General features: G+C 43.6%; 1 protein-coding gene across 1 annotated transcript in view; it reads left to right on the forward strand.

Annotated features, from left to right (window-relative positions):
- Positions 1-9454: 9454 nt before the first annotated feature.
- The window catches only part of LOC126987341 (uncharacterized), a 108910-nt gene continuing 106178 nt past the window's right edge, over positions 9455-12186 (forward strand). Inside the window, exon 1 of the mRNA XM_050844311.1 lies at positions 9455-9565. The gene's annotated coding sequence lies outside the window, so the exon portion shown is untranslated. The remainder of the gene's footprint in view (positions 9566-12186) is intronic.

Consider the following 12186-nt stretch of genomic DNA (forward strand, 5'->3'; position numbering starts at 1 on the left):
GACAACCCATAACAAATACATCATTTTTCTGTTGGTATCCAAGGCGGTGGCTGAGTGGTTAGCGTGCCGGTCCAGTATTCACTGCGTCGTGGATGATTTGGGTTCAAATCCGCCGCTACCACCTGGGATTTTTCAGTCACCGCCGAGTGGCCCAAGACCACCCACATGCTGTCCTGAAGACCACCCATCATCGTGGACTCTAAAGGAACTGTCAAAGGGAAATCAAGAATGAGCTTCCGGGCGCAGCATGAGCCAAGAATAGACGGCGCCAGTATAAACACTTGCCTGCACCACGTCGGGCTTGGGCCAACCACCACTCTTCCTATGGGTATTTATTAGCCACAAAAAATGGAAATGTGTACATTTCAGGATAAATAAAAGTACGATGAAAGAGAAGGTTTTTGCCTTAGGCCAGTATTTATGTTATGACTACAGTACCCTCTCCAGTTTCGTGCTCGCTTCGTTCCGAAGGTGTAGCGCTAAACTCGAGGGTCGCGAAACTCAAGGTATTGAAAACACTGAAAAAGCGGTTATTTGTTCCAACCCGTGGAGTTTTTTTTTTTTTTATTTATTTATTTATTTATTTTTTTTTTTTATGTGGCTTATGGCGCCGGTAAACTATCCATCTGAGCCTAATGGTCGGCCCCGAGCCTGTCTGGTCCCCCTATTATAGAATGGATATCAAGATGTTAGAATCTGTACAGAGGAGGATGACAAAGATGATTCAGGGGGTGAGAAACTTGCCTTATGAAGACAGGCTGAAGCAGTTAAATCTACACTCTCTAGAAAGGCGAAGGTTGTGAGGAGACTTGATCGAAGTTTATAAATGGATGAAGGGATTTAATAAAGGGGATGTCAATAAAATTTTGAGAGTGAAAGAGCCAGGTAGGACGCGTGGCAATGGTTTTAAGTTAGACAAATTCAGATTCAACAAAGACATAGGCAAGAATTGGTTCACCAATAGAGTGGTGGATGAATGGAACAGGCTTGGGAGCCATGTTGTGGGTGCCAATACCATAGATACATTCAAGAAGAGGTTAGATAAAGCCATGGATGGTGAGGTAAGGTGGGGTTGAGTGTACAGGAGCTGCCTTGTATAGGCCAACCGGCCTCTTGCAGACTCCTTACGTTCTTATGTTCTTATGTTCTTTTTTTTTTTTTTTTTTTTTCCAGAACATGACTTTGTGTCCCAATGTCCACCACTGGTGTTAGTGTTGAAGTGAGGCATCGAGACAGTTGCTGTGGTCAGTACTTGTTCCGTCCCTGCTGCCGCTGACTTCAGGACTCCTTGGTGCATCCCTCGCCTTGCCTGCTCAATTGGTCACTGAGTGTGGCTTTGAAGCAACCTCGCCGCCTTCTCCAGCATCTCTGAGGTTCCTCAAGGCCAGCCAACTCCTCACATCCAGAGTAGTGTTGCAGTGGAGGCTGCAAGGCAGGACAGCAGCTGGAGTGGCTGGGATCAGCAGGAGCAGACTGCTACTGGTGTGAGGTTCAGGAGTGATAAAAAACACCACCAACACAACCACCAACAACAACAACAACTGCTGGCCTCTTCATCCTCAAAGGGGGAAGTTTGAATTTCAGAAGAGTGAGAAGATCTGAGAATGAGAGCAAGTTTACTGACCAAAGCCAAGAGTGTGAGAAAAGACATGCAGGGAAGGATGACCTCAACAAATACACCCACACACTCTGGTGTAAGACCTCATGAAAGTCGGGAGTGTGGCAAAAGGTTTAGTAATAGGAGTAACCCCAAACATCACACCCTTACACACACTGGTGCAAGAAACCATGAGTGTGAAGTTTGTGGGAAATGTTTCAGTCAGAAGGGTCACCTCAACAAACACACCCTTACACACACTGGTGCAAGAAATCATGAGTGTGAAGTTTGTGGGAAATGTTTCAATCAGAAGGGTCACCTCAACAAACACACCCTTACACACACTGGTGCAAGAAATCATGAGTGTGAAGTTTGTGGGAAATGTTTCAATCAGAAGAGTAACCTCAAATTACACACTCTTACACACACTGGTGAAAGAAATCATGAGTGTGAAGTTTGTGGGAAATGTTTCAGTCGGAAGGGTCACCTCAAATTACACACTCTTACACACACTGGTGAAAGAAATCATGAGTGTGAAGTTTGTGGGAAATGTTTCAGTCTGAAGGATACCCTCAAGACACACAATCTTACACACACTGGTGAAAGAAATCATGAGTGTGAAGTTTGTGGAAAATGTTTCAGTCGGAAGGATACTCTCAAATTACACACTCTTACACACACTGGTGCAAGAAATCATGAGTGTGAAGTTTGTGGAAAATGTTTCAGTCAGAAGAGTAACCTCAAATTACACACTCTTACACACACTGGTGAAAGAAATCATGAGTGTGAAGTTTGTGGAAAATGTTTCAGTCACAAGGGTACCCTCAAATTACACACTCTTACACACACTGGTGAAAGAAATCATGAGTGTGAAGTTTGTGGAAAATGTTTCAGTCGGAAGGATACTCTCAAATTACACACTCTTACACACACTGGTGCAAGAAATCATGAGTGTGAAGTTTGTGGAAAATGTTTCAGTCAGAAGAGTAACCTCAAATTACACACTCTTACACACACTGGTGAAAGAAATCATGAGTGTGAAGTTTGTGGAAAATGTTTCAGTCAGAAGGGTAACCTCAAATTACACACTCTTACACACACTGGTGAAAGAAATCATGAGTGTGAAGTTTGTGGAAAATGTTTCAGTCTGAAGGGTCACCTCAAATTACACACTCTTACACACACTGGTGAAAGAAATCATGAGTGTGAAATCTGTGGAAAATGTTTCACTGAGAAGGGTACCCTCAAGAAACACACCCTTACACACACTGGTGAAAAAAATTATAAGTGTGAAGTTTGTGGGAAATGTTTCAGTCGGAAGGGTACCCTCAAATTACACCTTGTTACACACACTGATGCAAGAAGTCATGAGTGTGAAGTTTGTGGGAAAAGGTTCAAACTGAAGAGTATATTGGACAGGCACGTCTTCAGACACTCTGGTCATAAAGGGTTCAAGTGCGATGTTTGTGGGAAACGTTTCATGACTAAGTGTGATATTGTCAGGCACATGAAGGTCCACTTCTCCTGAGGTGCTGTGCTGATTCAGTTCTGCTGTGTGTGTGAGTGCAAGTGTTTGTTGTGGTGGTGTTACAGGGCTGTGTGTAGCACAGAGAACAGAAAATATTCATCTGTTGGAACAAATGGTGACTGTGACGGCATGATCTGTTATTCACTTTCCACCCCAGGCTTCATGTGGTTGGTGGGTCCTGTGAAAGGTCTGATCTTTTTGGTGACTGTGCTGGGCTGGCTGTTGTGGCCTGGGGTTATTGGTCAAGTGTGTGTGTGTTAATAGTAATAATATAGTGTATTTGGTCTTACCAGCCGCTAAGCTAAAAATGTACACATTATAAACACATTGTAAAGAACAGTAGGTAGGGGTTCAGGGATCTAACACATCAGTGGGAGGTTGGAATGATAGTGGTGGGAGGTTGAGTGCAGTGTGGTGGTGCCGGGAGGAGGACATCCTCTTCCAGATGGTGGCAAGGTGTTAGTCCCAAGGTGTGACATTCATGTAGGTGTGAAAGAGGTTGACGATATGATTGAGCACATGCTACTTGAGTGATGTATGTATATAAGAGAGAAAAGGGGATTATGGTAACAGTTGTGACTGAATGGAATAGGATGTTGGAGAGGGATGTAAAAAGGTTAAATGCATGCAATATTATTTCAGCTGAGGTCATTTTCAAAGCAGACGATTGTTGTCATTCAGTAGATCATGTCATTCTTAATCATCAGAAATCATTTTCAAGACTCAATTCTGACCTGTCACATTGCGTAGATCTTGTCATTCTTAGTCAGTTGAGGTCATCTTGAAGCCAACAATTCTTGTTTCATAGTTCAATTCTTGTCATTTTCCCTCTTTTTGTTCCTCAGATATATTTTTCAAATTAATATCATATTTATTTCCATTTATTTCATTTTGGGAGCAGGCATAAAGGCCAGGTTATGTTAGGTTACCTTATATTTAGTTTAATTAGGTCAGATCAGGTTAGGTTACATTTAATTTGATTAGGGTAGTTAGTTTTAATTGTGTTCAATGAATGTGTAATATGCTTCAGTTATATAATGTGTACTCGCCATTGCCAATGGAGCTTGGGAATAATAACATGACTTAGTCATTCACTTTTTTTTATTGGATTAACCTGCAGTTTGAGTATTACAGCTTGATGTAGCACGTAACAGCTGATACAGCACAACAAATAAGTAATTACTGAGAAATCATCTATACAGGAAGGTAGTTGGTGTGGAAGAGAAATGGCTACTAACTCTGCCCTGTGCACAGGGGGTGATAAGTGGTGCCACAAAGAGATGCTCAGGGCTGAGAAATGTAAATCAAGTAGTGGTGCATTACAGGTGCCCAGTTTGTGAAAGACGGGACAGGAAACGGAGGAAATAGGTAACTGGAACTGTGTGGCAAAGCAGAAGGGAGGAAAGGACCTGCAGAAGCCACTGCCTCAACAGACTATTGGAAATGGTTGGACTATAGTAAGTCTGCTGGTCAACAGAAAAATATTCTTAATGTCGTGCCTGGCATGGGCACTCCTTAATAATGTTGGTTAATTATACCTCAAAGTAGAATTAATTGTTGATCACTTAAACCAGAGAGTAAAATTAGTAGTTCATTTACCAAGTCTAATAAGGCACCGTTATCGCACACAGGATTATCATCTGCCAAATAATATGGGTAGCGTGACTTTAACAATATTACTTAAGGTAAATATATTTGTTTAGAGATTCTGATGATGAACTAAGGGTCAAGGGACAGGATTCAGCCATACAAGACTAAATTGTCGCTCATAACACCCATACCACATGGAGGCGGGCGAGCGCCGAGCGTCACTAAGATCCAAACGGTACCGGTACTAGCGGCAATGCGCAGTGCCGAGTGATCATTAAGCTTCCCGTAACCCAAGTGATCATGAGGCTTCGCGGTACCAGTACCGATACCAGGTACCGGTACCTGGTACCGCGAAGAATCGATTCCTCGCAGTACCCGGTACCGGTACCTGGTACCGCGAAGCCTCATGATCACTTGGGTTCCGGGAAGCTTAATGATCACTCGCCGGTACCTGGTATCGATAACTGGTATCGGTACTGGTACCGTGAAGCATCATGATCACTTGGGTTCCGGGAAGCTTAATGATCACTCGCTGGCACCTGGTATCGGTACTGGTACCGCGAAGCCTCATGATCACTTGGGTTCCGGGAAGCTTAATGATCACTCGGCACTGCACATTGCCGCTAGTACCGGTACCGTTTGGATCTTAGTGACGCTCGGCGCTCGCCCGCCTCCATGTGGGATGGGCCCTGTGTGTAGACGCTGAGTCACTGCCCCGCTGACCGTCTCCCCTAGTTCCCACCATTTTGTCCTGCTTTCCGTTTCCATCACAGCTCCCGTTTCCATTATTTTATTATTTGATTTATTTATTGGAGTTACTGGATAATTCTTTATGTCCGATTCTTTTTCTTTTTTAGGTTGCTAATAAATATTTTTATTGTTATTAGACTATGATCGAGTACACCCATAATAACTATACATGCTATTTTTTTATCGAAAAAATAAATATTTACTTCATTCAGAGAGAGAGAGAGAGAGAGAGAGAGAGAGAGAGAGAGAGAGAGAGAGATTTACATAGATTTACCTAGAAAATCAGACCACACAGACCCCATGGTCCAGACTAGGTGGTCTGTCCTTAAACCTAAGTGATTTGACATTAATCAGAAGGCTCCTAAACGTTGCATTTCTACTCTAGTTGATATTAAGTTGAAGGAGAGAGAGAGAGAGTTTTCTTTACAGGAAATTTATTTGGGAATTCCATCAGAAGTCATTAGGAAAAAAAAAAAAAAAAAAAAAAAAACTTCGGGTACCGGTACCGGTACCGGTACTAACGGTACCTGAGTTTTCTGTACCGGTACTACCGGTACTCAAATTAACGGTACTTGCCCATCCCTACCTTACATACTCTGACCATGTATTCTGATACTCATTCTCTGCCTCAATGTTTTCATGTCTTGGGGTCTTGGTCCTGGTCCTGGGTGTCGGTATTACACCAAGGCCATCTAGCGAGCCGACGCCAGCTGCTCACAGAGTTTCGTTCAGCTTCCCTGTCTTTCTTTTACTTACTTACTTAGGTATACTTAGGTGAGTGCTGGACGCAGGCCCAAGGGCCTCTATATCCAGATCTTCAGTAACAGCTCAAAAAAACTATGGTATGGACATCTGTGGCGAAACAGACAACTTTGCTTCATAGTTAAAAAAACACTTCTTGATGCTGCCAGTGGCGGTCAAGTCTCTTTTCAAATGTATATGTATATATATTCAAATGTATATGTATATGTATTCAAATGTATATGTAGTCTTTGAACATCGCACGTACGGAGCAGCACTTGCGACCACAATGGAGGAATTAGGACCAAATGGTGAGATACGACCGGTTGAACATACGGCGCCAGGAAACCATGTACCGAATGACAAAGGAAAATGGCGATTCTCCTGCTTGCAACGTGATGAAAGCACGTCCTCACACCAAAGAAATGCTGCCAAGTCATACTCACTGAACGATCTGTCTCGTAACATGGACGTTATCACGCATCACCGAATAAAAAAGAACTTCTGTATATAGTGTCTTTGTGAAGTACAAAGGCTAATGTATACTCACCCCCCAAAAAAATTCCTACATGTCGTCACACCTGGGTCAAAATGGTCACTTCCAAAACTTTATTTGACAACAAAAATAACGTTACTGGAAACGCTGTGCCGAATGGCACACGGGGCACTCATACCAGAGAAGTGAGAAGGAGCAGAGGACTGTGATACCCTCTCCTCAACAGGGCACCCGACGCACTAATACATGCTCGTGAATGAGGTGAAAAATCCGGCCAAGGTTAACCACAGTGAGCGCGAGTTTCAAAAACACCTTAATTTTTGTGCCAAACGGCAAACGGTTTCCATTCTAGGGTTAAGCAGTATAGGATATACGTTGTCAGGTCCGGGGCTTGTATTTGTTTTAAGGGACTGGAGAGCTTTAAGGACTTCATCGGTAGTTATTACAAAGTTAGGCAATGCCTGCTCAAGAGGAGGAAGAATCTTCCTCCAAGAGAGCGACCCGCTGAGGGCCACTCCATGTATTATTCCTCCAAGGATAAAACTAAGCGTAAGGAAAAGAAAATACAAGAAATAAAAGACCATAAATAAAATGCATAAAAAGACAGCAACTTAGGGCATAAAAAGTCTCCAATTAGAAAGAAAAGAAGAAAAAATAGGGAAAATAGGAAAACCTGATTGATTGATTGATTGATAGTTTATTGTTGCAGGTAAACAACAAGGGAGAAGGGAGGAACATGCCATCCCAACCCCCAGGCAGGACAGAGTGTGATTATACAACTATTAATACATGTGTAGGGAGCACCATGAAACTAAAAAGATACAATGGTAGGAAGGAAAGCACAACAAGGGAGGGGGCAGTACCTCCCCCTGGACAATAAGACAATAAAATGTGGGGACGGAGAACATTGCCCAAGCACTAGATGGGAATGAATACAGAGATAGAGTAAATACTAGTCCTTAAAGTAAAATACTGCAGAGATCACAGCCTTGTATAGCACGGCAGTAGTTCAGGCTGCCACACACGGCATCACCACCTTGGTGCAAACTGAGGGTGTTCCTTGAGGATAGCAGGGAGGACATCATGGTTCAGGAGCCAACAAATTGTCTGGGGCAGGTCAAGGCAGTCCCGTGGCTTAAACTTAGCAATGAGAGGGCATTCCATGACATAGTGATGCAGTGTGTGGCCCCTCGGCCTGGCACAGAGCGTGCAGCAGACACCAGGGGAGTTACTAACCTCCCAGTAGTACCTATAGCCTAGCCTAAGGCGCATGGCTACCACATCCTGAGGGGCACTGTGTCGCCCATAGGGGTAAACACAGCGCTGGGAGACACTAACACAGTGGAGGCTGCTGGCGCTGCCATTGTCACAGCAGTGTCTGAGTTGGGTAGCAATGCTATCACGTGAATAATGCCTAAGTCTATTCTTAACATAGCTAAGCGTATAGTCAGTGCCAGGGTCCACTGTGTCATCCTGAAGGGCTCGTCGAGCAAGGCAGTCTGCCTTCTCATTGAGCTGGATGCCCACATGAGAGAGTGCACCCAGGTGAAGTGGACCGTGGCACCTGCGGCCTCAAGGGCACGGACGGCAGTCAGGCACTTAGCTACAAGATCACAGTCGGCAGGGGAGGAGGACACAAGTTCATGCAATGCAGCCTGGCTATCGACAAACAAGTAGACATTTTCGTGCAAAGCTGCTACAGTGTGGAGAGCCTCAAGGATGGCATACAGCTCAGCCCGGGTCGAGGACAGGTACCCCGGCAGCCGCCTGGTAACCTCAATGTCAGTGTACTGGGTGGGGGAAGCGTAATCCCGGATAAACACGCCACAGCCCGACCTGCTGCCATCTACGGAGCCATCACAGTACACATGGACAGCCCGAACACGGGGGTACTTGGACAGTTTGACCATGAAGTGATCCTGGAGGACATGGGGAAGCCAATCACGTTTAGGGAAAGGTAGTTGTTCAACGTCTACACTGACACGATAGGGAGGCCAGGCAGGTTGGGCCGGGGAGTAAACTAGGCCTAAGCACGCTTCTAACACACCCGTCTCTGCTAACATGAGATAAATTTTCCTAAGGTAGGAGGTAACAGGAGCCCTGGAGTCACGGTGCAGAGTTACCAGTGCCTGGTGAAGGGGCACTGCACCAGCACGAAGCAGGCGGCTGACGGTGCGACAAGTAATTTCCCAGATTCTGTCCACAACACGAGGCAGATTCAGTTCTGCCCTCATGACCTCAAGTTTTGCAGTTCTGGGGCACCCCAGAATGAGGCGCATGGCCTCATTTTGAATAAGTTCCAAGGGGTGAAGTTGTGCCGCACTAAACTGTACCAAAACAGGGGCAGCATAATCAATGAGGGACCTGACGACAGAAAGGTAAAACATCCTGAGGACAGGGATGCCGACTCCAAGGCCCCTGTTAGCCAAAACCTTAAGAGGAGCTAACCTAGGAAGGCAGATGTTCTGAACATGAGTGACGCTCTGCACAGATTTCTGGAAGCTGACAGGGGCGCCTAAGTACTTGTATGTAGGAACTCTAGCTAAAGGAGTGCCATTAATGCTGGGCAGGTGAGAAACTCTCCTCCCACTGGCTAGGAAACAGGGAAATAAAATAAAAAAATGGGAAAATAGGTCAATCGGAAAGGATAAAATAGGAAAGTCTGAATATAGGGAGACAGAAAAGTGAAACAATCAAGAAGGAGCCAAGAAGCTATAAAGGAAGGAGAAGAAGAAGAGGAGGAGGAAGCAAACAAGTCCCCTGTGACATTAAGATCAAGGTCGAGGTCCGCCGCGTGCCCTGAAGTGCCCTGGCAGTGTTTCTCGTGGAGGAGGAGGAGCCCCTCGGCGTGCAGGCCCCCAGGGTGAGTGTGCGGGTGGTGGAGGGCCAGGGTGTGGACGGGCTACACTTGGGACAGGAAGGAGGGGAGGGCCAGGGTGTGGACGGGCTACACTTGGGACAGGAAGGAGGGGAGGGCCAGGGTGTGGACGGGCTACACTTGGGGGTATTATTCTAGTGTTTGCCCATACTCACCCCTCGCAACCAAAATTGGCTAGGGGGCCATTGAGACTTCGGGGAATGCGGTGGTAAACATGAAATGCGTTGCAAATGCATAGTTTTTGAGTTATGAGGGGTTGAAAAATACCCTAGATGTAGGGAAATTCCTTACAATTACTAAGATGTAGGGAAATTTCATACATTCCGGGTTTTTTTTACAACTTACGGAAACCACGCAAGGTAATTATTGAAAATCACTCCGCACCTCGAAAATACGATATTACGCCTCCATATTGTAGTTAAGGGCATATTATACATACGGACGATGTGTTAGCTAATTAGTTAGTTAGCGGGCCGCAGTCTCCTGAGCGGCCCAAACAGACAAAATACTAGCTTGGAGGTTTTGTATTTTTTTGCCCAGGGCTTTATTTTGCTCTCCAGCAGCTTAAGAATGATTTAACTTGCTGTTAAATAATTGTTAGTAGCTATTTTGATTTCTGGTCTTAAGATAAGTGATTTACAGACGCCCTCTCGCTGGAGAGGGCGTCTGTAAATCACTTATCTTAAGACCAGAAGTCAAAATAGCTATAGGTTCTTAAGCTAACAATTATTTAACAGCAAGTTAAATCATTCTGACTCTGCTGGAGAGCAAAATAAAGCCCTGGGCAAAAAATACAAAACCTCTTATTGTTTTGTTTTTTCTGGGCTGGCCAGAGAGGAGACTGCGATGTCGCCCTCAGTGGTCACACACACCACACACAGATGCAAACCTTAAAACCTTACCAGCAAAGGGTAAATACATTTTTTTTCTATCAGCAGGTACCACGTTTGGACATTTGGTTCCAAACGACAGCCAGTATTATTTTTTCCCGAAATAGAAAAGAGGAACCGAGTTAAGTCCAAACTACTTGTCTTCGAGTCGCCGCTGGATAGCCAATATGGTCCCTTGACACACTGTACTCCTGAAAAAAAAATCTCCTTCAACTCATGCAGGATAGCATTATGTATGGTACCTTTCCTCAACTATTTCTTCATTTTGCCAACAAAAATCACCATTATCTGGGAAAAATAAATAAAACAGGAAACAGAATATTCAAAAATAAATTAACTAACTCTTCAACTCCAATATTAGGGAAGTAAAAACTGAACTGAAAAAAAAAAAAACTAATGAACAATAATAATGATAATAATAATAATAATAATAATAATAATAATAATAATAATGATGATGATGAATACAGTATTAAATGCATGAAACATTGCAAGAAGTTAAGGGGATTCAAACAGAAACTGAAAATAACAAATCCAGTAATCTTTTCCTTGGAGAATCTTTTGTAATGCATGAGATGAAATTCCTTCCATTACTTTCCCAGTAAAAAAGAACCGTATACAAATACTTAAGCCATACTCTGACATGGCTATTGTGATCAATCACCTAATTAAGATCTAGCTATCTATGTCTGACAAAACACCATATTGTGATGAATGTGCTGAATCATTGGACTGGGATTTCAACCTTTGTGCTCTACCTCCACAACGATCGCTGGAACAACGGAGATATTTCATAATTGTTTGACCAATCTCCTTCTCATCTGTAGAAAATTGTGGCTTCATGAGCAGCACTCCTGTCAAAAAATAATGTGATGTAAATATATTACTATACATTATTAATTCTGTAAAATCTAATGGCCACTGAAAGGCTGCTGTTCCCCTACTCTAGACCTTCTCATCACCTCCTCATTAGTCACCCTGTCATCCCAGTCAGGTGTTACTTAAATAGGGAAGGTTACAGTGGCGTAGCTACGGGTGGGTGGGAAGCCAATAACCCCCAGGTGCCTAACCACTGGCCAGTGGGCACAGCTGCCATACGGCAAGGGAACGGTGTTCCACCATGTAGGACGGAGGAAGCATGCAGGAACATTATGAATAATTTCTACTCATGACTTACTCTCGAACTCAAGTACAATAAATATTTTTCCTCTGCTTGAAAGAAAGTATAAGATTTATCAAACTATCTCTCTGATGCCTCACTCCATTCAGGAACGTCTAACAAAGAGGTGGCCACAGCAGAAGAGCTTCCAATTTTTCTTTATTCACCTGGAGGATAGTTTCTTTGAATTGTTTATGGGAAGAAAACAATATATTCAATGTTTATGATAACCAACATAGCAGTCTTCTAATACCAACATCAAGTATTATTTAGCATTTCTTAATTGGACTGTTCTAATTACGTGATTCATATATACTTGAAATTGTACTCACCACACACCAGTTGACAAAGCTTTGTTGACTTGAATCCTATCTTGGTGAAATTCTCCTTTGTTTTCCAACACTTCTTGCCCTCCCAATTGAATTTCTGTTGCAGTCGATTTGACATGACAGTATCCAAAATTGACTTTACTGCAACTCTCAATGTAGTTCCTCCCAAAACCTTCAGCCGTTGTACCTAAAACATACAACTTAGATAATAATATGTTCTTTGTTATT

Source organism: Eriocheir sinensis, chromosome 64, assembly GCF_024679095.1.
Source record: "Eriocheir sinensis breed Jianghai 21 chromosome 64, ASM2467909v1, whole genome shotgun sequence".
NCBI classification, from domain to species: Eukaryota; Metazoa; Arthropoda; class Malacostraca; order Decapoda; family Varunidae; genus Eriocheir; species Eriocheir sinensis.